This window comes from Sinocyclocheilus rhinocerous, unplaced genomic scaffold (genome assembly GCF_001515625.1).
Source record: "Sinocyclocheilus rhinocerous isolate Xijiao unplaced genomic scaffold, SAMN03320098_v1.1 scaffold3411, whole genome shotgun sequence".
In the NCBI taxonomy this organism is placed as follows: Eukaryota; Metazoa; Chordata; class Actinopteri; order Cypriniformes; family Cyprinidae; genus Sinocyclocheilus; species Sinocyclocheilus rhinocerous.
In genome coordinates, this window is record NW_015657957.1 from 315432 (window position 1) to 341808 (window position 26377).

The following is a 26377-nucleotide window of genomic DNA, read 5'->3' on the forward strand; positions in this document are numbered from 1 at the left end:
GATTGACTTTGCCCTATCAGTGCGGCTCCCATGAAAAAAATAGTGAAGACCACTGCTCTACACAAACATTAGGGCCTTCCGCACCACTTTAGTTCCAGAACTAAATGTACAGTACTAAAGTACTGGGACGATTTTGCGCGAACTATTTCCCAGTACCATTTAAAGGGTTGCATTCGCACCGACAGTGTGTACTAGGAAGTGACGTAAGCAGGTCGACAGCAACGTCATTTGTGCGCGGCGTTCTACAACGGAAACAAAGAAGAACAACGTTAACAACAGGAGGATGGAGGACGCTGTGATCGGAACCGGAGTAGGAGCTAATTTGGTTCTCGAAAAAGGTAGTCCGGCGGTGCGAAAACATCAAAAAGTGGGTAGTTCCACAATTAGTTCTGGTACTATGAAAAGGTTGCCGCGGTGTGAAAGGCCCTAGTAACACCTCCATCAACCCCCCTCTCCCCCCCTCCTGCACTTCAGATTAGTGAAGATGATGTGCGTCAGGTCTTCAGGAAACAGAAAATAAGAAAATCACCAGGCCCAGACGGTGTTACACCAGCCTGTCTAAAAACCTGGCCCACATCTTTTCACAGATCTTCAACAGATCACTGGAGCTGTGCGAAGTCCCTGCCTGCTTCAAACACTCCACCATCATCCCCATCCCAAAGAAACCCAAAATCAAAGGATTTAATGATTACAGACCTGTTGCTTTAACGTCTGTGGTCATGAAGTCGTTTGAAAGACTGGTGTTGGCTTATCTGAAGGACATCACTGGACCCCACTGGACCCCCTGCAGTTCGCTTACCGAGCAAACAGGTCTGTGGATGATGCAGTCAACATAGGACTGCACTACATCCTGCAACATCTGGACAAATCAGGGACTTATGTGAGGATCTTGTTTGTGGACTTCAGTTCAGCCTTAAACACCATCATCCCAGCACTCCTCCATACCAAACTAACCCAGCTCTCTGTTCCTAACTCCACCTGTCAGTGGATCACTAGCATTCTGACAGATAGACAACAGCTAGTGAGAATTGGTAAATTGACATCCAATAGCCGCACCATCAGCACTGATGCTCCCCAAGGATGCGTTCTCTCCCCACTGCTCTTCTCCCTGTATACCAACGACTGCACCTCTACCGACTCCTCTGTCAAGCTCCTGAAGTTTGCAGACGACACTACAGTCATCGGCCTCATCCAGGATGGTGACGAGTCTGCTTATAGAAGCGAGGTTGAGCAGATTAATAGCTTGGAGTCAAAAAGGTTGAAAACCACTATCTGACAGTGATGTGATGCATCATACACTTTACACCAGCAGATGACAGCACAGAGCAAATCTTTTTACAGTAGGTACACTTGTGCTTTATAGCCGTCGGTTGTAACTCACTAAACATTTATAAGAATTTTCTTTTGCTTTGCCATCTCTAAATGTTGAAGCTATGTTATTATGCAGTGATATAAGAGAACGATGGGACAGAATATTTTCCTCAGAATAGCAATTTCAGTTGCTGCAGCATATTTGTACATCTCTGATTTCACATGTTGGCAGTGTGGATGAAGAAATCCTATTTCACAATGTCCTTCTGCTGGCAAAATGAGGGCAATCAGACGTCATTGGTCCTATCAATCCTTTGTTTCGTGTGTGCATGTATCTGTGTGTTTTGTGTAGTTTGTCTCTGCATGGGAACTCACCTTGGTGGACACCACACAGATCTCAACTTTCCCATGCACTCTCGATCCTTATCTCACATGTAGGGTTGTGTTGTGGTAAGAAATGATGACATGTGAAAATCCCACGACACTGTACACAACGAAAAAGGTGAGGACTGCTTTTTAAAACGGGATCTCTTTAGTTAATTTTGATATGTAGTGGTACTACTATGTTTTAGGCTACAATGTTTTTGAACCATCTACCCTAAATAAGACGAAACAAAGGAACACAGGACAAAGTAATTAGAAGCACTATGAAACTGAATCCAGTATACTAACGTCATCACCCAGTCCTCAGAGGCTTTTGGCTACACTACATATTTATAATGTTTCTTAAACATTTTAATAAAGTTCATAAAGCAATTTTCTTGTAGATAAATACACATGAGACTAAAGTGGTGTTTACACTGAGTGCAATTTGCTGTATTTTCCTCACCTGGTCAAAACTGCATTGTTAAGAAGAGAGAGAGAAAAAAAGACGACAAAAAAGTTGCATTGGTGTATAAGAGTGTGCTTACACTTGTAATTCGGTTCTCTTGGTTCTTTTGGTCCGGACCTAAGAAGAAAACGTTATATTTAGTCCTGGTTCGCTTGGCGTCCACACTGTCATTTTTAACACCGAACATAAAGATACAAAACAAAAGATATTAGGATACGGTCACAACCTGATTGGACAGCTTTAATGATGTGTATTTTGCAAACTTACCGAACATCCAAAATTGCTGTGTGCAGGGCTTAATGCGCTTGTTTGCATGTATATATGGTGGTGTTTTTACCAGCTAACTCATGAAGAGCTTATAAAATGTGTAAAGGAGTCAAAACAGTGCCAGGAATTCTGCTGCAAGGAGATGGCGCTTCCAACGCCTGTAATGAACTGTAATGGGCAACATAGCTCCTATGACGAGAAGAATCAGGTATGCTTGAGCATTCTGTTCTTTTAAGGGAATCTCGGTTTGATGCTTGTTCGGATGGCAGCGTTCACATTTATTTAAATGAACCAGTCTACCAGAGCAATCACTCCAGAGACCATTTTAATCGAAAAAACCTGGCAAGTGTGAACACGCAAGTGGCAAGTCGCAGTGTGTCATTGCATGAAGTTGCATAAAAGCTGCTAGAAGGAGCTATTGGGCTCATGCTAACCACTCCAACCTGAACCCTTTCGTCAAATGTTGCTCTCGGCCCTTGCACTCTTCCTCCAAATCCATATTTTGGTGATGTATTGTTATATAGACCAGTGGTTCTCGACCATTTTGAGTCCAACACCCCATACTCTACACAACAATATTCAAAGGCCCTATGAGTCTTCCAGTTGTTCATGATTTATTTGATTGAAAAAAAAAATTATATACATTTAAAAAAATAAAGACTTTAAATAAATTCTCACAGTTTCTACCTGATTGTTCGTAGAGCTATATCATTTATATATATATATATATATATATATATATATATATACAGTGACCAGTCTTAAAAGCTAAAACGAAAGATCTTAAAAAGTCAGGTCCCAAATTTGCCACAGTACAGTTTCACAGTTGAACTTATATAATCTATATATTAGATTTCATTCTTCACAAGTGCTGGTAAAAATGGGCATCGCTGTTAATGAAGTATTGCTTCTGATTGTGATTTCAGATTGATTCAGTGTGACTTAACTGACACTCAGAGGTTTGGATGAGAAACAGGGACGAGAAGTCGTCAAATAAATCAGACAGGATTAAAAACCTGCTGTTTGTGTGTCAGAAAATGTGCATGTCCTTTGAAAAATATCAATAAGGGAGGATGATTTCACACAATGAAATGATTATATTATATAGCTCTAAAAAAAATCTGGTAGAAATTGTGAGCATTTTTTTTATAGATAAATCACAAAAGGAACTTAGCAAAAGTCATATCCAGAGTGCTTAGCAAGGGCAGAACTGAGTTGGGTTCAACTTTATGCAAATGCACAGCGATGCAATGACTAGTACCAATGGGAGTGAAGACAATGAAGCTCACGTGATCTGACTCCTGATACAGTTGGATATTGCAGTGACTCAGTGACCCCCAGCGAGTCTAAACTGTAGTGCTGTTGGTATATATTTGACTCTCTCAGGAACTTGAGATACCAGCCTCTACCAGTTGGGTGTGTCATTTGATTATAATGGATAATGTCTGAGAACTACTTTTAGGCTCACTGCAGGAGCAAGTCACAGCAGAGACGACCTGGGAATCATAAAAAAAATGATGTAAGTTCCCATGTGTTGAGGAACTTGTTTTTGTGGGTGTGAGAAATTTTTTACTCACAGTTTCAGTAAGGATCAAGTAGTTTCCTATTTCCTTGTTGATTTGTTTAATTTACTGATGTTTGTTTTGGGAGTTCATGTATTGCGTGTTGCTTTTCGTACTGCTTTTACAAGTGGTGTCACATTCTCAAAGACTTCAAACAAACTTATAGTACCATCACTATAACAATGTTACACCCAAGTCACTGAAACCCACTGAATAAGAGAGAGAGAGAAAGACAATGACACACAAAGTCAGACAATGAATCACTTAGGTGCTTTCACACCTGTAGATCGATTGCTTTGTTCCGAAACAGGGATTAAAATTATTACAATGTTGCTTTTTATTCTTGGTGCAGTTCGCTTTCACACGGCAAAGTTTCTAAAAGGACCAAATTTGTTAATACAGTCACGCGCGAGTAAACTGTTCTCTCATTGGTCAAAAATCAGGGTATCTTCCGTCCAATCGTTTTTTAATTTAATATTGAAATCTGAAAAAATTTAAAAACGGCACATTTTTCGTTTTTCATTTGTTTAAAGGGGTCATATGATGCGATTTCATTTTTTCCTTTCTCTTTAGAGTGTTACAAGCTCTTGGTGCATAAAGATCTGTAAAGTTGCAAAGACTAAAGTCTCAAATCCAAAGAGATATTCTTTATAAAAGTTAAGAGTTAGCCACACCTACCTAAAACGGCTCGTTCGAACACGCCCCCACATACCTACCTCACTATGTGGGAAGATTTGCATAACGCCGCCCAAATGTTCACGCAAAGAAAGAAGGCGTAACTTTTATTCTCACTGTAGTATGTTGCCGCTGCCGCCATGTCCTGAAGACCCTGTGTGCTTTGTTGTGAAAGCGAAGCTACTTTGTTTGCTCTTCCAAAAGAGGACGATATCCGCTTCGCCATGCCTAGAGCTGATCAGGGTTTGGATATGTTCTTATAACTCAAACGAGTTCACCTTCAAATCATGACGTCAAATTCACATTTCACTAAATTCAATCACTGAAACAAGCACTCTGAGGAACAAATAGTCCCATGCCAGTGGGATAACAACATATGATTTCCTAAATTTCTAGAAAGTGCTCTATGAATAAAAAATAAATAAATAAATAAAAAATTGATGTGCTGTGAAGGTAAATTACACAAAGTCATTTCTTTTCATATCTGTCATATTATTTAAGTTCCTCCTTTGTCTAAAACGAAGCGTATTGTCTAAAACAAAAGTTATGACTGTATGTTCACATAAATTGATAGTGGTCTGTGCTTCACTATAATACATTCTCCCCGCGCTGCAGTGCGTCGCACAGCTTTGCCACACAGATTTTGATAGGTGGTTAGCTATAATAAAACAGGCGGTGTGCTTAAGGGCCAAAAGGCTCTGCCTCGGTACGGTTTGTGTCAAGCCATTCATTAATCTGGCTGTTTGATGAAGAGAAAGAGATCAAATGTAGTAGAAATAAACACGTTAAGAATCCATAGAAGCGGAGGACTCTTATTATGTTTTTTTAGGACTATTATTATGTTGTAATGTTTGGTTGACTAATCAGCGGAGAGGGGCGTTTCATTCCCGCCCACATGTAGAGATCGAATATTCAAGTTGCTTATTCGTTTTCTATCCCTGAACATAAAAACGAAAAATGAAGCCGGATTCTTGATTTTCCGTTTTGTTTGAACAAATAAAAAACTAAATATGTGCCATTTTTCAGATTTCTATATTAAATTAAAAAACGATTGGACAGAAGATACCCTGATTGTCAAAGTTCCACGGTTTAATTTCAGGGATTCCACCGCTGTCACGGCTGTTATCCGTTAGGATGGGAACGACAACAGCTTTGCGGGCTTATTGTTGTTTTGTTTTTTTGTTTTGTTTTTTGTGATTGCCATGTTCACATATACCCAAACGAACCGAGCTAAGGGGGAAACGGTCCAGGTTCCGAAACAACGGGCCAGGTGTGAAAGCACCCGTGTGGAATGCATGTTTGACTAGGGAACAAGATAAGTTCCTGTTGGCTTTTTTGGGTCACTGCCACAGGATTTGAATCGAATCATAATACCACGACAGTGTCCACACTGGGTCACATGACTAAATGGCCCAACTGCTAATCATGAGCCATTTACTGTTTATAATCTAGTTTTAAAAAGACTATTTTTGGTCATTCTTATATTCAACTTCAGGACGTAACACATGCTGTATCATCTCTGCAATGATCATCTTGTTGAGGAGAGGAGAGCTTCTACTTTTGGAAGCGATACAATTTAGGATTTTTTGCCTAGTGGATAATAAAATGTTTAAAAGAAAATCCCGCAGACTGAATGAGGGACCCAAGTCATGTCAAGCCCGTGACAGCTGCCCACAACATCATTGCAAACACATAGGGTGCGTCTCAATCAGCTCATGAATCAGTATATAGTGTACGCAAATCAGGACCCTGGCTCACCACACATTGCGACAGTGATTACTCAATTTCCAGCAACATGACTATGTACAACATCAATGTACAACATTGTAGAACATCACCACTGGTATTAATCAACAACAGGCAGGACCTATGTTTTTGATATTATTTTTTATATTCTTTAAACCCATTGTTCTGTTCCGAATATTAATTATAAATGTTAACTAGATGTGTTCACTACCTGTCTACCGATGTGTGTTTTACGCTAACATATAATAAAAAACAGATTGTCTTTTTAAATCTTCTATTACGTGTCATTATATTTATCGAGTTGGCTTGTGCGTTTTGTTTTGCCCTTTAGAAACGTGATGTAATTTCCGGTTAGTGAGCATAGCGAGCAGCAACGCTCCCTGGTTTTTGTGGTGCACTGTGGGATTTTTCAAGGAGTGAACGTTCCAGTACACTGGAAGGAATTTGCAATTGAGACAGCCCTTAAAATGGCAGAATCCCTGATTGGTGAACTGATTACTGAACTAGGGAGCTGATTGAGACGCACCCATAGTAACACAGTGAAAACAACAACACCCTTAGTAGCCACGTACAGCAACACCTTCACAGTCACCCACAACAACCAGACTGCAATGTGTTAAAAAAGAAAACATCCATAGTAAGCAAAAAAGCGTAGCGCTGCCGTACGCAACGAAGGAGATGAATAAGGAGATATAATGGATGTCAATGGAAGAGAGGCTTCACTATGATGAATAAACTACTTTTGTGGGAAAACTGCTTATTTAATGAATCAACAGGCTAGTAACTGGCTAATCTTCAACAATAAACATTCATTTTGGATTGATCTATTTTTAGAATGCTGTTTTATAAGAGAAGTCACAGACAATTTCACAACAGGTAGGATTCAGTTTATGGCAATTCTCATTCATTTCTATGGTATCCACAAACAGTGGCTGTCACACAACTCTTGACAGAAATTCAATGATGTCAAGGCTGTGATGTGATTTGTTGTTTCTCAGACCATGAGTACATGAACACCATCTTTGTTTTTCTACAATGGTTTTTGTTTGTGTTGTTAGCTGCACTATGAGGTGGCTTAAATACACGTGCAAATACAGAGTAACGGAGGATGCTTATGATCATTTCTTTTGTTTTGGTCTGCCTAACCACTCTAGTCCTTTGTTGCTGATGTTTGCGTGTGCTGTTACTAGGACTACCTTTGACTGAAGAGGTCTGACTGAAGTGCCTCTTGAGCTCTATTCAAACCCCTTTAACCTCTGAAAACAGAACCCGGTCAGACACAGCCTTGTTTATATTTGCTTTAACTTCAATCATCAAAAAAATGTGGGTGCACCTCAAAACTCCTAGCAGCACCATTTTTAGCTCGCTAGTCAACAATGTCCACATTCTCAGGCCTTGAAAAGAATGTGTTGGAACCAGTATGTGTGCATTGATATTGTGTTTTGTCATTGAACGCCCAATGACGACATTGTATCAGGACAATCTATGCTTACGGTCCACAACTTGATCAAAGAATAACTAAGCATTGCAATTGAACAGGAAATCATATGGTAAAAGAGTAACTACAAACAGAAGAAATTCTCTGAAACTCTCTGTCTCTGTGTGTGTGTGTGTATATATATATATATATATATATATATATACACACGCACACATTTTAGATTAAGATTTTAACTTACAATTAAAATATACAATAGGTCCATATCAGTTTACACCGTAACATATCTGCATATAAACAAATGATGCTGGATTTTTTCCCGGAACTAACTTCACTTCTCAAAGCCATTTTTACAATGATTTTTTCATCTGCTGTCAGTGATTTCACACAGGTGTCGTAGCAGAGTTCATCACATTAATAATTCACTAATGTTTGACAATCACAAGGTCACAATACTTTTTGATTTCATTTTTTAAATGTCTATTTTGAATCCAACAAAACGTTTTTTGTTTTTTTTTGTGACTAAAACTTATTAAAAAAAACACCATTTGATTTGACATTTTGCTATCTACTGTGATGACACTGAGGATGTGTGTGTTTGTGTGTGTGTGTGTGTGTGTGTAGGCATAGGTTCCTAAAAAAAATTAAAATCTCCAAACTTTCAAAATTTATCAATATGAAATGTAATATGAATTTATAAATTTTCAAACATTTGCAAAGGAAAATGCCACATCAATGTATTTTATCCAAAACAGTTAATCAATATTGTATAAACATGTTTGTTAAAGGGATAGTACACCCAAATATGAAAATTCTGTCATCAATTACTCACTCTCATGTTGTTTCAAATTTTGTTTCAAAGTTTTCTGTCCCTCCACTGAAAGTCCATGCAAGCAAAAATGTGATGCTTCAAAAAAAAAAAAAAAAAAAGACATTGTAAACTTAATCATATGAACCAAAAAGTTTAATCCGACTTTTATTTACATTGATCAATGCACTGTAGAGAATATCAAATATGATAAATTTGATGAACTTTTTGAAGAGTCAAACTTTTGGTAGCATGGACTTTTAATGAAGAGACAGAAATTGCTAAGGTTTCAATAAAAATAGCTTAATTTGTGATTTGAAGATGAATGAAAGTCTAATGAAACATGAGGGTGAGTAATTGATCACAGAATTCTCAGTTGGGTGAACCTTTTAAAGGCAGAGTAAGTGATTTTTCAAAAACGCTTTAAAAACTGATTCGGGCCGAATCGCAAAACAAACTTGTAGCCAATCAGCAATAAGGGGCGTGTCTACTCATGATGTGGAGGAGAGCGTGTTCAGTGCATGGGACGGACATTAGCCGAGCCGAGCGACAGAAAGACAGAGATGGCGGATAAAAAACAAAAGAGGAAAACGTCTGCGGAACGATAAGGCAAGAAGTAGGACCCGTGTAAATATCGGATCAGCTTTCCAGTGCTGGAGAGAACTTAAGGAGCGGAGGCCTGCGATCGGACGCCGAGGTTGCTATGTTTCTTCTCAGTAGGTGAGTAACACCGTGTCTACAACAGCTAAAGTCTGCCTACACTGGACGCGATCAAACGACCGTTGAAAACCATTTGAAATTTGTGTCAGCAGGTCATAAATAGAACCCCGGCAGCAGTTTTCTGTCGGGGATTTGTTGCGCCGCGCCGCTCACGTCCGTAGACACGGTGTAACATTGGTTTTGCTTTGTTTCACAGAACTAATCGTTGCCTGGGTTGTGTACGTATGTGTGGGGCGGAGCTATCAAAATAGGGGCAAGACCCTTTTGGGGTAGGGGCGTGTTTGTTTTGGTGATTTCAAATATAAACATTGGCTACCAGAAATCCCTTACTCTGCCTTTAAAAGTACAAATTTGCCATGTACATAGTCTCTCAAATTAATTTGAGCTCATAAATGCTGCATGACAGTAACAAAATAATTACAAAAATGTTATAAAATTGTTTTAAATGGAAGCACAGCATGTCACATTGCAGGACAACGTTTGTGGCACTACAAATACATCATGACTGAACAAAATCTGATGAAATAAAGCTAGCATTTCTGTAACACCTTACTTTTTCAACAACAACAACCCAAACAGACAGCTTTTCTTTCTCTCTCAGCATTTCAAAAACTGCAGCAACCTTTAAAAATTCTAATTTTCCAGTAGTTTGAAAAGCAGTTCTGTTAATGTTTAACGAAGTTAAAACAAGGCTGTGGACAAGAGGCTGTGTAGTGTACTCCTCTCATGCCAAGCAATGTCATGTTTGCACAAAGGATAACCATCTTACACAACAGCATCCATAGCCCTATTAGAATATTAGCTTCAGGGCAAAGTAGCTACATTGGGTAGCTTTTGGGGTAGGTACTTTTGCTCAAAAGTATATTTTATAGAATCTTGTCTTGCATGTTAATAGTGAATTCATCATTAACATTCCTGAACTGAGTCTAACCGGCCTCCTCCCCCATCACTCACTCACTCACTCACTCACACACACACACACACACACACAGAGAGAGAGAGAGAGAGAGAGAGAGAGAGAGAGAGAGGGAGAGAGAGCGAGAACGCCCACGGGTGGGGTTACACACACACACACACACACACTGCCATGTTTAAACAAGACTCGCGGTCAGCTGGAGAGCCACCTCCTCCTTTTCCCTCCAACCTGGTGGCTCAGGTTTGTCTCACCTTATTTCGGAAACACGGAAGAACAGAAGTTACAGCAGAAAAAGCGTGCAGCTGTGAAAACTGATTCCCACCAAACAAATCGCCCCCAGGCCTCAGCCGGTAAGCAGATTCTCTGTATATTTCAGTGGTCACTGACACAGGAAAAGTAAATTGTTATTTGTTTATTATTATTATTATTATTATTATTATTACAAGTAAATGAGAGGTATTTGAGTCTAAGAATGATTTGGTGGGGAAAAGAAATAGTAAACAGAATCTTGTAATGTCTTATTTATAATACCAAGAGCCAGTGGCGTAACTTAGTAATGACGGGCCCCAGTGCAGGCTATTACGACGGGCCCCCTGGTGCACGGTTATGAAGCACATACAAACACACAGCGCTCGTGTCTAGAAGGGAACCCATATAAGCAAATTTGTGCCTAACCTACTTAATTTAGACCAACTAAAATCAGTATCTTATCAGTTTCTTATAATAAATTGAACATCGAAACTCAAATTGAAACTCTTTCCGTGCGTCTCTCTCTAACACACACGGCTGTGCGTGCGCCTGGCCGCAGCAGCCAGAAGTACCAAATTAATCGTGTTGAATTTTACAGTCATCAGCATGTGTTACCTATTGTATTTGCAAAGCACAGAAGGCAAGGTTATCAGAAGCATTGAGTGTTTCAGCGCTGTGGTGCTGAAATTACCGCAAACTTTTTTATTTTTAACACAGTAACCCAGTAATCGCGGCAACCGCATTCCTCACCGAAAAGCAAGAGACTAGATAAGAAAGAAGTCTAAAAATTATCAACACCATGTCCCCGAATCATGGCCAACTTTAGCGGCAACAACCACACACAAATGTAGTAATACCCACAAGCACATACACACAGTGGCGCCTGCAGGTGTACGCTCAGACTGACCTGAGATTTGCCCCGCAAACATTTCAGCAGTTATCATAGGCCTGTGTCTCCCGTATTTCTGTCGACTGAACCAGCCATGCCATTGGTACTAATTGTATTTTATTATTAATACGTTTATTATTCATTTATATTAATATAGTCGCTTGCAATGTGGGCAGGGCCCGCGTGCGCTGCGGGCCCCCCCAGCGGCACGGGCCCCAGTGCGGCTGCACTGTCTGTAGTTACGCCCCTGCCAAGAGCTCATAATATCATTTGAAAACTAAGTAGTAAAACAGTTGCAATAACAACTGAGCGTTTATATACTTCTTAATGTTACAAAAATACTTAATTAATACGTAAAACCTTAATTTAAGCAGTATCAGACACGAAATCGTGCTGTTTTCTGAGCATCAAGTATGAGGCCGCTGATGATCACTGGCGTGCTGTTATTCAGACCACGAATAGCGTGCGAGTGTGATATTGATTTTATACAACAGTTGAATCAACAATAAGCTAATATTGAAAAACTTACATTTTTGTGACACTTAAACCAAATATTTCGTCTGTTGCTCAGCCAACGAAGATTCCAAGCGAAGCAAGATCAGCTGTTACGTCTGTGAGCAAAACACTCAAAAAAAAAAGTGCCGTTCATGATCGGATCAGTGTGTTTGAACGAATCGGTTCAGTGAATGATTCAATAATTGGCTGAATTCAGAATAGCATTCTACCATTGTACTCTCATGCCTTGTCCAAATACCCACACTTGCGGTTTTTGCACTTGACCACTTGACTACTTCTATGACGTATTTCCTGTATTTGGTCCAAGTGTTCAAGTGAGCATGAAGACCACAAGTGTGTGTAGAACTTTTCATTACCTGATGGGACACACTTATAGGTTGCTTTATTTTTATTTTCAATACTTTGCATTTTAAAATCAACTTCTAAATGTCTGTTCAGTAGTCCCTATAACAGATGACACAATTTAATTTTGTGGTGCTTCCAGTGATAAAAAGCATTTGCAAATGTTGTACAAAATAATTATCACCACTACTCATTTGCACCAATAAAACATGCAACTCTTTGTTTTACTACCAAATTATATGTAATATCTAATTATTATTAATATTTCACATACATTGGAAAGGTTTCCGTGACCTCTCACGAGATCTCGGCAAAAAGTCTCACGATTTATTTCCACAAGATGATGCATGATGGGATACACTAAGCCTCGAATACTGCTCCAGAGCGAAGTGTGTGTATTTGGACAAGGCATCACTGTTTCTGCCATATCTTTTTATGACATAAATACTAAGAGTAGTATGTTATTCCGAATTACAGCTAGTCGCTTGTTTTGTTCATGAATGAATCAATGTCGTTGAACAAATCGTTTGAGTGACTGATTCAATGACTCACTCATAAAGACAGAAAGACTTGTCGCCACCTACTGGTGTTTTGATATAGACCTGCAGAAAGAATCACTGAATCCCACTAATGTACAGCCTGGATTGCTGCTTAGGCAAATTGTGGGACCAAAACTAAAAGCCCCTTCACACTCAGGAAGATTACTATAAATAAAAGGTTTTAATAATCATTCTAATTATATTATAATAGGGACTCCCACATCATAATGATAACGCTAATGACAAAGATGAACTATATGTTGGAATTGTTTTCAGAGCAATTTTTTTCTTCCAGCTGATGAACAACAAAAACATGACAGCCGATCAGAATCCACTCGACTTTAAAGAGCTTGAGCATTTAAAGTGGCAGTATAGTTATGGTTGTTAGTTTGAAGGGGCCTTTTTATATACTGTGTTTTTGTAAGATGTTTTGTCTAGCAATCTCTCATTTGCTATGCACACGTTCTCACAATGACATACATTTTCTTTCCTTAGGAATATCCAAGTAAAGTCATATATTCAGGACCAGTTATGTTTCAACAGTTTTAACAGACTGAAACAGGAACCGAGGCTCTTGATTCTTCTTCTTCGACTTGCTTCTCCAGCCTGAGACCATGAATATCTCTCTTGAGAACCCCTATGGAGATGTCACAATCCCTCGTGCCAAGCTGCGGGATCAGGCTGATTCCAGCACCATCATCATGAACCCGATGGCCTTAGAGAGCACCTACAATAACCGCAACTCTGCCTTAAACCCCTACAACAGCTTCAAAACCCCAGGGGAGAACAACACCTCAAGTGTGCCGGTTTACGGGCAGGCCAGGAACGGCAGCCAGAACCCCCCTCCAGCTTACACTGTGAGAGAAAGCGACGAGCAGGTGGGACGCTGCTATGCTTGTTGCTGCCGCTGCCGAAGGAGGAAGTGACACCAAATTTACCCTGTGAAGCAAAGGATTATGGGTTTACAATTTGGAACCACCATTCCAACTTCCAAATTTTGGAAGCCAAATGCTATACACTTCTAAAATGACTGGATTTTAGGTTTATTACATGAACCTGGAGATCATACAACGGTTTGGATAAAACAAGAGCTGACCTTCTGTGGCTGCACTGAAAGCTATTATCTTAAATATATTACTACATTGTTTTGTTAAATTGTCACAGTTAAGTTCAGCTGGATTGCTCCTATTGAACCACTTTAAAGCAGCCTTACCTTTGTGTGCCTCAAACAATGGCATGCTTAGATACTCCCCTTCATTTTAGCGTCACCTAATATACTTAAAATTCTGTTTTCAATCAGGTCTAAGTTATTTGACTAATGTTGTTGTAATGGAGTGTTTCTATACATTTATAATGAGGTTGAACAGGTTTTACTGGTGCACACAAAGGGGGGCTATCTTCACAATATATCCCGGTGGACTTCTCCAAATTTCTTTAGGTTTTTGAGCCACACCCTTGACGTACTGTCAGACACACAGGTCAGTGAAACTCGAGGAAGAACCCTTATTCTTTTTCAAAGGGATACACAAAAGGACACTGTCATCTTTTACTGCGGAATGAGTGTTGTGCCATCCGAGTTTCTATTGAACAAGCTTTTCTGGTTGCTGTAGACATACCGCTGACACATTGTGTTTAGGATTGTTAAAGCTGCCAAAGAGACTATTTAGTGCAACATAATACCTTTATAGTACGAATATTATTTGATTGTAAGCAATATTATGGTAGTTACATTTAATACAATGGGTCATGGACAGTTTTTTGGCCATAAGACTGTGAGCCTGACTATTGTAAATATGATAAAATATGCCCACCAAAATGTTTCGCATGTCTGTATATGTTAGGCATGATGATCACTATATTTTTTGATACATAAAAACACTTTTGTCTCTGTAAACAGCTGTCTTCAACTCATTTTATTTAAGAACTACTCAATGTTTCCTACAAGGTGACTCAGTCATTCTCTGTGACTGTGACGACAAATTCTTTCTAGCTGATTAATTAAAGGCAGTATATCAGCAACTGAACCGGTTTGGACGCAGTGCCCTGAGAGCAAATTCCTGGAACAAACATGGAGTCCAGATCAGCCGGTTTACAGGTGTAAAGAAACTTTGTTACCTGGAATCTACAGCACTACAGTATTTCCAGTATATAGGGTTATTATCCAATTTTGTCATTAACCATTAAACTTATGTTCAATTAGATTTATTTTCAGCATAGCGCCAGAGATGTAAAGTTAACCAAAAATGTGCAAAGATATAGGGGAGAGAGTCATTTGAAACAAAATATTATTTTTCAGTCAGAAATTAGTTGATGATCGATAGATTCAAAGGGAAACTCTGACTGTAAAGTGTAAAAGCTAACCTAAAATAATTAACATGCTGGTAAATTGATTATCCATTGTCTTGAGACTTTTGCATATTGTTTATTTAGTTACTTTCAAACTATTCCCACTGGGAAAAAATACTAACCATAGAGTTATTGTGCAAAACGATCATAAATTAATATTGGATCTCATTCAAACAATTGTTTTTGGAATCTTTTGTCGATTTTTATTTATTTTTGTTTTATTTTTGACAGTGGTGGCTACGTTTACAAAGTTTTATCACAAGAGTTTCAACCAAAAATAATTCATGTACTACAAGTATTATTTTTGGTGGAAAGTATGGTTATTATGATTTCTGTAAGGCTAATTGTCACTTTATTGTCGTCACTAATTGTTAATAGGAAAATTGCACGCAAGGTTAGGAAAGCACGGGGCCACACGAATGTCACTCCATACACGGTAAGAGGAAATTCCGCCCTAACTAGGACAAATGTTCATTGTTCTTTAGAGATGAATGGAAATAAGTATTGATGTGGTTCTCACGATAATGAATGTGTTCAGGCAGTGCAGACATTACTGCCATTACCGCCAGTAGGGGGAGTGCGCTTATTAAAATACAACTTTCAGACAGATTAATATAGCCTATTTACAGAAGGCAAGTTGAAGACAGTTTCTTCTTCTGTTGTACACTGGTACGGTGATGAGTTTTATTAATTATTTTCATATTTAAGCATGGTATGATACTAAACTTACTGGCATCTATCTTTGTCTAAATCTTTTTTAGCAAGCTAACTGTTAAGCTAAATGCCTTGTGAACAGTTGCCATAGGCTGTCAATGGAGGGGCAGAAACCTCTTGGATTTCATTAAAAATATCTTCAGTTGTGTTCAGAGGATGAATGAAAGTCTTAGGGGATTGGAACAACAAGGTGATTAATTTATGACATGACCCGAATGTGCTTGTTTTTATGTTAATTACTGTGAAGTACAGAAATGCGATAACGCATACAAATGTTGGCACTTAGGATAGCATGGGGCACTTGGTCCACAGGAGGTCCGGAAGTTGATCCACTTTGGGTCTCCTCTGGATGAAAAAAAAAAAAATGCATGGAAAAAAGGGTAACCTACATGGGCATGGTTTCATTTCTTGTAACAAATATAAAGCTACAATATGACATGGATTTTTCATACTGACATTTATTCTAAAATTTAATTCTAAAATTTAAAATAAAACTTTTTGAAAAAGGGGACATTTAAAACAACCGGAAGCGCATGGACACATAGTGGTTGCTGTCCCCTTCCTTGTTTGACTACATGGAGAGGATGGTAATCATCAATGGAGTCAATGACAGTGTGGGAATGACACAGCATGCAAAATAGTGTCTTTCAAATCTTACTATGTCCCATTTCCTAACAATGAACGTGATGACAGAATCAAAAACCTCAATCTTCTGAATTGTTCCAAACTGAGGTTCACCATCTGGAGAATGTGACACAAGGAGGGTCATTCCTGGATGATATTCTGTTTCTTTCCAATTCACCCAAGTCAAGTCACCTTTATTTATATAGTGCTTTATACAATACTGATTGTGTCAAAGCAGCTTTACAGTGTCAAACAGGAAAATAGTTTGTCAATAATGCAAGAAGACACTAAAAAAAGAGTAATTTTTCCAGCTAAAGTCAGTTCATTGATGATTCAGTGATGTCATCATCCAGTTCAGCTCTCTTCCAATAGTGTCTGTGCAATCAGTCAAGCGTCCCCAACTAAGCAAGCCAAAGACAACAGTGGCAAGGAACCAAAACTCCAGCGGTGACAGAAATGGGGAAAAAACCTTGGGAGAAACCAGGCTCAGTCGGGGGACCAGTTCTCCTCTGGCCTGATGAAACCAGCATGGTGTGGTTTAATTCCAGGCTGCAACATAAGTCAGATTGAGCAGAGGACTCATCTGGTTCTCCTGGTCTTGTGCCGATAGTCGTCAAGGTGATGAGGTCTTCGCAGGGGATCTCTGGGGCTCTTCTAGTTGACATGGCCTCTGCTGACATTCAGGACTGTAGAGGTCGCCTCTAGGTGCTGATCCTCCATCTGCTCTGGATATGGTCTGGATCTGAGTGGCTACAGTGACCATCTGACTGGATCTGTATGGCTACGGTGACCTCGGAATAAGAATGAAAGAGACTAATATTAGCGTAGATGCCATTCTTCTTATAAGCAAGTGCATCGGGTGTTATGGGAAGTGTTCCCGGTTCCGGTTGACTAAATTAATGCAGCCTAACAATCCTTTAATGGATTTGAATGATAGAAAAGTGATAGTGTATTATGTGTATGCCAGGTTAAAGAGACAAGTCTTTAATCTAGATTTAAACTGACAGAGTGTGTCTGCCTCCCGAACAGCGCTAGGTAGGTTGTTCCAGAGTTTGGGCACTGAATAGGAAAATGATCTGTCGCCCGCAGGTGACACTTCAGTCAATGATGGAGTATGCTCAAATCTGTGGCAGACTTAATCAAATCCCTCAGTGGAAGCAAGTGGAGTAGTGCAACCAGGACCAAGTTCTTTGTGATGAAATATGTGTTCAGACAAAAGACTGTTATACCATACGTTTTGGCATCATCTGCCTTAAGAAAGTGAGAATCAAGACATGAAAGGCACTCATTTAAGAGATTAGAGATTTTAAGAGATTAACCATTTCACAGTCATCATTATACAACAGAAGAGGAACAGAGGGCTCAGTGGGGAAAACAGAACTTGTTTTAAACACGGTGTCATCCAGACGGTGTCATCCAGACTCTTCTCCATTGTCCCTGGACTCTCAAGAATGAGTTTCAGTAGTGGATCTAAAGGAATCCTTTGGAAAGTATCCTGCACTGCCACCTGTTTTACAGTCCCTGTCTGTGAGTCCCTTTGTTGACATTGTCTGTCTTTGTAAAGCACTAACAATATCAAAGACCAGACTAGATGTTTGCTGAACTACAAAGTTGACAGTACAGAGTTAAATAGTAGAGGATTCAATTTGTATTAGGCTCTTTCACAGAAGGTAATAGCCTTAGACCAGATTAATTACTGAATCACAAGTTACGATTATGGCTTCTGTGACTGTGCCAACAAGCCATCCACAATCCAACCTCAAGAACTACAAAAATACCTGACAGTTTGATGAAGCAGACATCATAGATTAGGTTGTTCCAGAATTTGGGCACTGAATAGGAAAATGATCTGTCGCCCGCAGGTGACACTTCAGTCAATGATGGAGTATGCTCAAATCTGTGGCAGACTTAATCAAATCCCTCAGTGGAAGCAAGTGGAGTAGTGCAACCAGGACCAAGTTCTTTGTGATGAAATATGTGTTCAGACAAAAGACTGTAACACAGCAACATTTGATGCCTGAATGCCATTGTTTTGCAAAGGTTTCTGAAGTTGCATGTGACGTGGGCAAGCCTTTTTTTAAAAACCATGCTTGGCCTCGAAGCGCATGGACCAGTTGTGCACCAGAGGGCCCAGTCTCCTTATGGCACCTGGATAATGCATCATGAAATGATGTTTTGGCTTTAGATGTCTATAAGGGAAGAGTTCTAGGAAAAGGCTGTGGTGCTCATCAATGAGATGTCTGAGAAATAATACTGCATCTTCTGTTAAGGCTGGAGAAAAAATATATTCCATATAGGTCAACAAAAGCAGCAAGAGCTCCCAGTATTTGTTTCCTTCTGGAATAAGATCTCCTATCATCAAATGAAGTAGCCTTAACAGGCACCACATTTGTGCTGCTGTCTGCTTCCTCGAACTGTCAGGTATTTTTAGTTCTTGAGATCGGATTGTGGATGGCTTGTTGGCACAGTGACAGAAGCCATAATCGTAACTTGTGATTCGGTAATTAACCTGGTCTAAGGTTATTAACTTCTGTGAGATGAGAGAGCCTAATACCAATTTAATTTCATATGCACCTACTCTTTCAAGGATAACATGCATGACATCTGGGGCTACATTTTCTGTCACATGGAAGTACTTCAGGTTGTCCAAAATGCTCTGTCTTTTTAGGTCAGTTTCTGTTGGATTACTTTGCACCAAATCTGAAAGATGGCCATCCTTATTGGTAAACAGTGATGGATCTTCCTTTGTTTGTGTTCGCATTAACTGTTTCGTCACATGGCACCAGCAACAAACACTGTTCCCAGAGAAGCTCTCTGTTTAGCCAAGGATTAATTTTAGCCCCAAATTATCCCCACAAATTTGGGCAACCCATTGTGCCTTTGAAGTGAGCCGGGTCTACTTCCACACCATTTGTTTCCAAGTCACTGATATCATCAACAACTGACTTCAGGACAGCATCTATATACCATACGTTTTGGCATCATCTGCCTTATAAAGTGAGAATCAAGACTTGAAAGGGACTCTGGAGGAAGACATTTAAGAGTGAAATAGATTAATTCCAATTTATGGATTGAGTTCTTGGAGCCTAGTGGATTAGCCACTTTTTGAGTCATTAAGCTCCCCTTTCCACTCCATTATCTTCTCCATTGTCCCTGGAGTCTCAAGAATGAGTTTCAGTAATGGACATAAAGGAAACCTTTGGAAAGTATCCTGCACTGCCACCTGTTTTACAGTCCATGTCTGTGAATCCCTTGGGTGTATGAGACACCAGGGAGAGGTTGCTCCACTGGCTGAACTAGATACCCAGCTTGAACAAAGTTATTTCATCTGCTTGTGTTCAGTATCCAAGCAATGCGATTGCAAAGGTTTAGCTGCATTTGCAAATTGCTGATTCAGCTGTTGGCCTTCAGGAGTCTCACTTTGGCCAATTCGTTGTAAGGAAGACATTGTCAGTCTTTGTAAAGCACAATAACAATATCAAAGACCAGACTAGATGTTTGCTGAACTTCAAAGTCATAGATGTTTTTGCCATCAACTTTGATAGAATCAAGGCCACTCTGTCTGTGATAGTGTTCTGCTCTAACTCATCCCATTCCATGTCATCAGTAGCATTATCTTTCTCTTCGAAAGGCTGACTGTGAGAAGACAAAGGTCTGCAGTCAGACCACAAATGTCAATGTGTCATGCAAGTGTGTTGACTGGCTGGATTCTACTGCCTCAGTCTCTACATGATGCTGGAGCAGATGTCGCTTAAATGATCTGCTGTAATTAAATGTCCTGTGACACCCGGCTTGGCCACACTCAAAATAACTTGATGAACTATATACATTATGCATTCTCCTTAGATGAGAAAACAAAAAACGAACATTGGCCAAGTCTTTTTGCACTTAAAGCAGATATATCCCATCTTAAATGTGCATTTCTTCACTCACAACAAGCAGCTCTCTCAGGTGCTTTTTAAATTTCAGTCGTAGGCCTATCTTTGGTATCATTGCTTCAAGTGATTTTTCATCAAGCAGCAGGAGGGTTTCTTCATCAATTTGTTCATCTGTACAGAGAAAGAGAAGAAAAAAGGCAAGAAGAGAAGAATGTAAGAAAACTGGATTACCCAGAGCACAATAGGTTATAATGAACATATAGAGAGGTGCATTTTCATTTTACCTAAATAAAGTTTACCTTTAAAGCTTGGTATCAGGACATCCAAGTTCCATTCTTTCAGCTTCTCCTGTACAAAATTATCCATTATTATTAGCTGTTATTTTGCACCCTGTCAGTGGGAAAATGGGCAAAGTGACAGAGGCTGTGAGTTAAAGGTATGACGTTTTTTAAAACATTTAAAATGAGACAAAATGGTCTGTATATCAAACAGAGGAGAATGAGACATTCTAATACACTTAAAGGGATAGTTCACCCAAAAATGAAAATTCTGTCATTAATTACTCACCCTCATGTCGTTCCAAACCCATAAGACCTTTGCTCATCTTCGGAACACAAATTAAGATATTTTTGATTAAATCCGAGAGCTGTCTGAACCTGCATAGACAGCACATCATTAAAATAGTCCATGTGACATCAGTGGTTCAACCATAATTTTATGAAGCTATGAGAATTCTACTGCCTCAGTCTCTACATGATGCTGGAGCAGATGTCGCTTAAATGATCTGCTGTAATTAAATGTCCTGTGACACCCGGCTTGGCCACACTCAAAATAACTTGAAGAACTATATTATGCATTCTCCTTTGGTAAGAAAACAAAAAATGAACATTGGCCCCAACAGTCTTTTTGCAGATATATCCCATCTTAAATGTGCATTTCTTTACTCACAAGCAGCTCTCTCAGGTGCATTTTAAATCTCAGAAGTAGGCCTATCTATCATTGCTTCAAGTAATTTTTTATCAAGCAGCAGTAGGGTTTCTTTATCAATTTGTTCATCTGTAAAGAGAAAAAAGGAGAAGAAAAGAGACAAGAGGAGAAGAATGTAAGAAAACTGGCTTACCCAGAGCACAATGGGTTATAATGAACATATGAAGAAGTGCATTTTAATTTTACCTAAATAAAGTTTACCTTTAAAGCTTGGTATCAGGACATGCAAGTTCCATTCTTTCAGCTTCTCCTGTACAAAATTATCCATTATTATTAGCTGTTATTTTGCACCCTGTCAGTGGGAAAATGGGCAAAGTGACAGAGGCTGTGAGTTAAAGGCATGACGTTTTTTAAAACATTTAAAATGAGACAAAATGGTCTGTATATCAAACAGATGAGAACGAGAAATTCTAATACACTTAAAGGGATAGTTCACCCAAAAATGAAAATTCTGTCATTAATTACTCACCCTCATGTCGTTCCAAACCCATAAGATCTTTGCTCATCTTCGGAACACAAATTAAGATATTTTTGATTAAATCCGAGAGCTGTCTGAACCTGCATAGACAGCACATCATTAAAATAGTCCATGTGACATCAGTGGTTCAACCATAATTTTATGAAGCTATGAGAATTATTTTTGTCTTCTCTTCCATGTCAGTCTCCACCGCCATTCACGAGAGTACCATGATGCAAGCGTGTGCATTCCTCTGCTTTTTAACAAGGCACTGCACATCCGGGTTGTACGTCAGAACGCCGACTCCTGCGTCAGCAGCACCACAGTGGAGACTGATCGGAAGAGATAATAACGGGGGCCTAATGGTTAGAGAGTCGGACTTGTAACCCGTTGCGAGTTCAAGTCTCAGGTCTGGCAGGGATTGTAGGTGGGGGGAGTGAATAACCAGCGCTCTCTTCCACCCTTAATACCACGACTGAGGTGAGACCCTTGTGCAAGGCACCAAACCCCCAACTGCTCCCCGGGCGCCGCAGCAATATGGCTGCCCACTGCTCCAGGTGTGTGTTCACTACTGTGTGTGTGCGCACTTGAATGGGTTAAATGCAGAGCACAAATTCCCAGTATGGGTCACCATACTTGGCCACATGTCACTTCACTTTCATTATTATTATATATTTTTTGCGCACAAAAAGTATTCTCGTAGTTTCATAAAATTAAGGTTGAACCACACATGGACTATTTTAATGATGTCCTTACAACCAGAAATCTCTCGGATTTCATCAAAAATATCTTAATTTGTGTTTGGAAGATGAACGAAGGTCTTGGGGGTTTGGAACGACATGAGGGTGAGTAATTAATGACAGAATTTTCATTTTTGGGTGAACTATCCCTTTAACTTTTGAGCACCTACTTTTTTTTACATCAATGACTGACATAAAAAAATAAAGATATTTTTCATTTGCTCACTTATTTGAACTTTTGTCATTAAAACACATCACCGTTTTGATCATGTTTTAAATGATCAAAGGTCAAAAACCATTTTGGGGCCTATTTTATTTTCTTTATATATACTTCCTTTAGGGTATATTTTTAGAAAGTATGACATTTCTTTCATTGTTATGCAGATGATACCCAAATTCATCTGCTTCTGAAAAGGAGAGATGCAAACTCCATAGCGCCACTGTTGCAGTGCCTCGAGGAAATTAAGGCCTGAATGGCATTACATTTTTAAAATTTGAATGAAGATAAAACTTAAGTCATGCTGTTTACCCCTGGGGGTGCCTGTGAGTCCGCTGATTTGGGTCTAGGTGCTTTGTAAAAACTTGGGTGTTATTATGGATTGAGACTTTAAACTGGACAAACAGATTAATTCAGTAGTTCAATCTATTTTTTTCCAGCTGAGGCAACTCTCCAAGCTGAAATATTTTCTGTCTTTTAAAGATTTTGAAAGGATTGTACATATTATCTCAACCCGTCTTGATTATTGTAATGGCCTCTATGTGGGTATCAGTCAGGCTTCCCTCACCCGATTGCAGATGGTCCAGAATGCCGCAGCTCGTTTATTAACAGGAGCATGAAAGCAAGAACACATCACTCCCATTCTGGCCTCTCTTCATTGGCTTCCTGTTCGTTGTAGAATCGATTTTAAGATTCTTGTTTTTGTTTTTAAAAATCTCTAAATGGCCTAGCAACGCAATATCTCTCGGATTTAATAAAGCCGCTTGCAAGAGTACGTAGGTCTGCTGATCATTTGCTTTTAGTCGTTCCTCGGGCTGAAGAGCAGGGGTGACCGTGCATTTGCAGTGGCGGCCCTGAAACTCTGGAATAATCTACCTTTATATATTAGACAGGCCCAAACACTTGCTGTTTTTAAAGGGGTCCTATTATGCTCTTTTACAAAGTCTTGAGTTTAAAAACGTACTTTTACAGTTTGGCATTTAACACGGCGTGAGAGCTGTTAGTTTTAAAGTGTTGTTGTTTTTCTATTATTGTTATATTTTATTCATGTTTGTACAGCACTTTGGTAAACACTTGTTTTAAAAAAGTGCTTTATAAATAAACTTTGACTTTGAAAAACATGCATTAAGATATACTGGCTAGTTTATTGCTGCATAATCAAATCTGTTCAACAAGGATCCATTTAATATTCAAAAGGCAAACATTATTATTATTATTACTATTATTATTGTCTGACAAACAGCATTTTGTACAAATTTCATTTTGTTTTGGCAAATATTTAATTATTTTACACAGGGAAAAAAGTTGGATTATGCAACAGACATATTCAGTGCCTTCACATAGTTAATTAATAAAATCAGTTTGTTATATCTGCGTTTTTCGTGCTAGATGATATGTAACCCCTTCCTTGGTGTCTGTGTTTTTACTGCATTGTGGCTGAATTATTGATTTTATTTCCCACATTTGCAAAAACATGCTTTGTGTTACAGTCACACTAGTTCATATAGAGTATGTGTCTGTGGGGGTGGGGGGTGAAGTCTGTCTGTTTTGCACTCTTGCTATTTTAGAGTGTCACTCTTTGTCCGTCTCCTGAAAAAGCGGACATGCTTTTTTTTTATTAAGAACTGCTGAGTGATTTAAAGATCTTATGTATGCAGCAGTGAGATACACATACTGACTTAAAATTTTCATTTTGCACTGAAAACTATTTGAACTTTCTTTAAACTATTTGCACTGATTTATTGTGTTGGTTACATTTTGTTCCTTTGTGCAATGCAGGAGATGAGTCTTTGAGTCTGTAAAAACCTCAACACCTCAACAAAATAGTTTTCTGAGGTAATGTCTAATGTAATTTTTCTGAGGTAATGTGTAATGTAATCTTGTTAAAACGGATTTCATAAAATTGGCATTGGAAAAAGTATCGTTCAGGAACCGGTATCGAAGTCAAGGTATCGGTATCTGTATCAATATTGAAATTTTTTTAATGATACCCAGCCCTATGAATGATTTGTAGATTGTACACATAAAAAATTATCCGTATTTTCGTATTTTGCAATGATTGGAGGATGGAGAAGAAACAAGAGCTTCTATAAGAGAGCAGACTGGTGCGCTCTGTGTGTGTGTGTGTGTGGAGGGGTCACGCGGGGTGGCCTGTAGTAAGCACTGCACAGTGCGCTTTGTAAGGTGTCTTGATTGGAAATTGAGTGGGTAGTTGACAAATAACGTTGATATTTTATATAAACACACAGCAGGAATTATTAGATTAAACTTGCATGAATCTTGCAGTTCATTTCAATAGCCCTATGGGTGACATTTTTAAAAGTACAAATATTCCACTCAGTCTTTCAATTAATATTAAGTAGCCTAATAAAACAAATGTGTTTTAAATGTGAATAGTTACAAAAATGTTCTTTAAAATTTTGACTTTTGCATTTTATAAATATTTTTTTTATATATTTTCTTTCTAACTATTCCCCTTGAATATTCAAACAATTGCTTTCAGAAGCTTTTGTCAAATTTTCGTCATTTTTGTTGAGTGGTGGCTACCTTTACACAGTTTTATCACATGAGCAATAACTAGTAATTGTAGTATTTTAGCCGAAAATATGGTTAGTTATCATGATTGTTGTAAGGCTAATAAGATGTTACTAGTTGTTAAGTGACAGCTTAAAATTATGGTAAATTGAACGCAGCTGTTAGGATAGAATGGGGACACAGCAATGTAAACAAAAAATAATTTCTGACTTATACATGCTGAGAGGAAATTCCGTCCTAACTAGGACGAACGTGCTTAGTTAAAGGAGTAGTTCACTTCCAGAATGAAAATTCTGTCATCATTTTACTCATCCTCCACTTGTTCCAAACCTGTACTTGTATTTTAATAAGCGCACTCCCCCTGCTGGCGCTAAGTCTGCATTGAATAAACACATTCATTATCGTGAGAACCAAATCAATATTTATTTCCCTGCATCTCTTAAAGGAGTAGTTCGCTTCTAGAATGAGAATTCTGTCAGCGTTTACTCGCCCTTCACTTGTTCCAAACCTGTATGAGTTTCTTTCTTCTGTTGAACACAAAAGAAGATATTTTGAAAAATATTGGTATCCGAACAGATTGACTTACGGACATTCTTCAAAATATATTTGTTTGTGTTCAACAGAAGAAAGAAACTCATACAGGTTTGGAACAAGTTGAGGGTGAGTAAATGCTGACAGAATTTTCATTCTAGAAGCGAACTACTCCTTTAAGAGATGCAGGGAAATAAATATTGATTTGGTTCGTTCTTACAATAATGAATGTGTTTATTCACTGCAGACTTAGCGCTAGTAAGGGGGGTGCGCTTATTAAAATACAACCTTGAAACCTTATTTTAGCCTAAGGTCAGTGTTGCCAATTTGGGGATTTTGTCGCCAAATTTAGCTACTTTCTCATTGTAGCTGCGACTTTTTTTTATTTTTTGCGACATGGAGCTATTTTAGCTATATTTAAATAAAACTAGCGATTTTTTGGAGATTTTTTATTTTTTACTTGGCCACACCCTGCCGTAGGCCCGTGACCTCTCACGTTTGCTCTCAATCATGCCAATGAGTCTGCGCAGTGAACACA

General features: G+C 38.8%; 1 long non-coding RNA gene across 1 annotated transcript in view; it reads right to left on the reverse strand.

The window, feature by feature from the left end:
- Positions 1–17173: 17173 nt before the first annotated feature.
- Positions 17174–26377, reverse strand: part of LOC107721638 (uncharacterized) — a 10814-nt gene continuing 1610 nt past the window's right edge. Inside the window, exon 2 of the long non-coding RNA XR_001637728.1 lies at positions 17174–17285. This is a non-coding gene — a long non-coding RNA (uncharacterized LOC107721638). The remainder of the gene's footprint in view (positions 17286–26377) is intronic.